The 4,280-nt window shown below is 33.1% G+C and overlaps 1 protein-coding gene across 2 annotated transcripts in view; it reads left to right on the plus strand.

The window, feature by feature from the left end:
- SYNCRIP (synaptotagmin binding cytoplasmic RNA interacting protein) overlaps positions 1 to 1,387 on the plus strand; it is a 28,010-nt gene extending 26,623 nt beyond the window's left edge. For both annotated transcript variants that reach the window (XM_047101728.1, XM_047101730.1), the window contains exon 12: positions 1 to 1,387. This exon is cut by the window's left edge. The gene's annotated coding sequence lies outside the window, so the exon portion shown is untranslated.
- Positions 1,388 to 4,280: the final 2,893 nt, after the last annotated feature.

Consider the following 4,280-nt stretch of genomic DNA (forward strand, 5'->3'; position numbering starts at 1 on the left):
TGGTATAGATGAATGCCATTGTTGGTATCCTTAAATTTTATTTCTGCTCACCAAGGTTAATCATGATTGTCTATATCTTTTTTATAGTAATCACTTTTGAATTGTGTTCAGATATGCAGTTTCAGGTGTAATCATCAGAGCTGGTTAGTCAGGCATTCCAGATAGTGGTTCTTTTCAGAACCTTTTTTAAAGGGTTGGTTAACTACCTCAGTAGCAGAGGATTGAACTATACCCTGTCTGTACTGTACATAGAAAATCTTTGTAGATAAAAGCAAGGCTTGTTAAATGATATGAGGGTAAGATTTTAATATACCAAATGTAACATTCTTAGTTGCCTTTAGTTTCAGAGGCTTGTAAGACTTCCTCATGACCATCATAACAGGCCTTGCTTTTGTCGTATTTTGTGGCTGAAAAAGCAGCCTTGCTTCTTCAGATATTGTAGTTATTTGGATGTATAATAGTTTAGCAAGATGTTACTTTTGTAAGACATCAGATGTTCAAAAAAGTGCATCCGAACTTGTACTAAATACTGCAGTGTCCCTTTATAAAAAAGTCAGACTAAAACTGACAATTGTACAGCGAAGCCTGACATTTGGATATTTTGAAGTTTTTTCATAAATCATAGAAATTAGTATATGGCTGTAGTTTAGCTTTTTAGGTAAAAGGTATGTTTCATTAGTGCATTTCTTATTGCTGATCACTGCAAAAATGTGAATCAGCTTTCCATTTCTTATGCAGGTCATGATAACTTGTAGAATAGAGTACAATCATTTGTGCTATGTTTTTAATTTTCTAAAGCACCTTGATGACAGTGAGTGTTCAGTGGTGAAGCATCCTCTATTGAATCACCCTCAAAAATTTTTTGCCAAGTCCTAAATTGATAACTTAAAGTCGAAAGTGAAATTATAATTTAATTAGGACTTGGTATAAAGAAATCCCTTTTCCCCTTCCCCAAAGGGATACTGCAGTTATATCACATACCCAATAGGCACCACGATGAAGATCAGAGCTTATTATACTTAATTAAGGTTTTATACACACCAGTTCCCCCAGTAAATGCAAATTTAACAAAATTAGACATGTCATATGTTCAAAATGCTCATGGCAAACAATCATTTTGCATTCCTGCAAATAAAATTGTTTTATACTGTAAGCTGGAGGCGAGTGTAACTTATTTTTGTAATAAAGTTTTTATTTTTTTTATGTGTCATTAATATAAATGTGTGTTAGTGTAGAAATATTCTGGTTTAAAAACTTAGAATTGCACACATTTCAGTATGTTTATTTGTACTTACATAATTTTAGAATAGTGGTTGCCAATAGCCTGTATGTTTCACATTAATTGGTTTTTTTATGTTACCTTAATAAACCATTTTAGTATGTTGTATGTCAGTTACTGGGATAGCTGGGACATAGAGTGTAATTTAAAATTTGTCAATAAGTATTCATTGGAATATATGTAAATGTGCCTTGCCGGTTATTGAAACTTACCTACAAAATGAGTATGGGGTGACAAAAATTAGTTCCTGGTGCTTAATGAAACTTTCTGCCACTGATTTTATATATTACCCCGTGCTTTTTTAAAGTACATCTCTTTCAAATCTTAGTGTAAGTTTGAGGGCTACACAAAACATTTACATTTCATTCTAACATATGAGTACAATAGGTTGTGGAAAGTGGGTAAACTAAATGTAGCCTTCAGTAAAATTGAATCTCAGTGTAATCTTTGGTGCTGGCGTTTCCCAGTTCCAAGGAATTAAATGATCCCATCAAAGAGGTCATTGCCATGCCTATTGGCACTTTACTGTCATACCCTTTTTTAAGGGACACTGTCAAGGTGTTTAAGTTAATTCTCAGAATTATTTGTTGGGATTTTAGGATGGGTTTGTTTGACTTAAGTAAGAACTGCATTGTCAGAGTTGAAAGATGAACATTTTTGTGAGTTCACAAATGTGTTCTTAAGAAAACATTAAAATATGGAGCTGTGGGTTTCCAAGACTATTTGGCATTCTTAGTTTGGGGATTTGGGAGGGAAACTGATGATAAAAAGAAATTGTAAGGAATTGATGGGTAATGTAAACAGTGGTGATGAAATCTATACACACTCAAGTGAAATTACTTGACAGTGTTCATTTGAATAACTTTGAATTCAAGCCATTATAATTACTTTTAAAATTAAATATCATTTGCACTGTTCTGATAATGGGTGCAGTTTTTGAGCAATATAATCAGAGCTAAATATGCATGTAGTGATTAGTGATGTGAACAATTAAGTTCTGAGAAGAAATACTAACTGGTATTTTCAAACTTAAATTTCTGTAGTAAAATCAGCATCAAACTCTTATCAATAAGAGATCAAGGAAAACAGGCAATGCATATAAACATACTTTTGAATGTTGTGTGGCCTATAAAGCAATAATGCAATTTATATGGAATGTCATGGGATATGAGAAATGGAAATGCAAAAATAACTAATCCTTTAGTAAAAATGTCAACCTGTTAAAAGGGGAATGTTAACTAATGTAGGTTATTGCTATTTGTGATTTGTTTATGGGTTCTTGGCTTTGACAGCTTCAAAGAATGGACAGATAACAAGTCAAATTTTGTATATATTGTCAAGGAATGGGTCTTAAATCCAAGAGTCAAGTCCCTTCCTTGGGGTGAAAAATGTATCCTTAAAGCATTCTGATTGTTAAACAAGAAAACTTGAGTTACCTAAACAGACGCAAGATTTTGTTTCTGCAGACTACTTGGCAATCAAAAGTGATCATCAATTCAGTTAATCAGTTTTCAGAAATTTGCTTTGTGAGAAAATTGTGTTCTGTATATTTTCCCAAACATGCTTTTTGTGGAAGATTTTCAGCCATTGCAATTAAATCAGATATTAGATATGAAGTGGGGGTTGAGCACAAAAAAGAGCGGTTGCACACTCATGATGGCGGTTGTAGCATCATGAGAAATTTATCAATTGCAAATCTGATTTGACAAAATACAAACATTTCCTCATGATAAAATAGGAACTTAATGGATTGATGGGGTGATCTCGGGTATTTACTCGGGTATTGTATATATTTGGGAAGACTTAAAACCAGGACGAATACATGCTAGATGGACAAAATTGTCACATGCAGGACAGCTTTTTTTGACTGCTAAGCCAAAGTCACTGTTGATCAGAAACAGCAAAAGATCACCTTGTTATTATAGAGTAAGACATGTTTCTATTTTAAGGGGAGAAATTAAATGTAGAAGACTTCATGCATTTAGGAGAAGGAGCTAACCCTAGAGTAAATGACTGTTCAGATTCCTAATACCCACCATGACCATTTTCTCCCCAGTGATGTATTCCATAAAACCAAATTTTTATCTGACCATAGGAATTGATTGGTGGGTATAAAATGAATGAATAAAAAACTTTAACAATACATAAAATGAACAGACTTGTGAGGATGATGTTTTAAAGTGTAGCATTTACTCAGTGATACCACTCAATAGGGCATGCCACTACTTTTCTTAAGATGCTAATTATAAACCAATATTCAAAGACATTTTTAACTGTGGGCAAAGTAATAGATGGACTTTTTGGTCTGTCACTTTTTTAAAAAGTACTTAAGACATAAGTTCTATTAGCACCACAGTCTGCCTTCAGTAATATACATAAAATATTTTTCAGGACCAGAAGCATTCAGTTGGAAAAACCATCTTTTTTATGAATGCAAAACAGTATTATAACTAATGCTCTGGTCCAGGATTAGGTTTTTAATATTTTAACAGTAGTCTGATAAACATTTAGAAGTCTGGCATTGAGAAACAAAAGCTTGTACCTGACTAGTACTTTTATTTAAAAGAAATATTAGTTCTCTTAGCTTATTTAAATTGTCTCTTACATTTATTTATCCATAGAATTTATATTTATTTCATTCCTTTCATCTCACTGAAAACAACTGTCTGCAGGCTCTTTGATTTGGATTAGATGTGTGAAGTACTGTCTTTTGCCAAAAACCTCAACTTACCTGTTCTTTTAAACGTAGTGGGTTTGTGCTTGTTTGGAGATCAGTTCAAAAACTATCTGTACTATCTGTACTGCCTCTGATGTTAAGATTTTATGTATAGCATAAGGAAGCTAGCTCTGACTATATTTTCCTAAGAATAAAGACCTATTTTTGTAGCATGTCTTAGGATCTCCAGGAGTCCAAGAATTATTGTGGGTGTCCTCCATTTCATCTTTTTTCACTTAACAGCTTGTGAATAGACACTTGGAATCTTTAGAGCTCTTCGCCTTT

This window comes from Lynx rufus, unplaced genomic scaffold (genome assembly GCF_022079265.1).
Source record: "Lynx rufus isolate CCGP_SWC_20201006 ecotype Redwood Valley unplaced genomic scaffold, mLynRuf1.p SCAF_6, whole genome shotgun sequence".
NCBI classification, from domain to species: domain Eukaryota; kingdom Metazoa; phylum Chordata; class Mammalia; order Carnivora; family Felidae; genus Lynx; species Lynx rufus.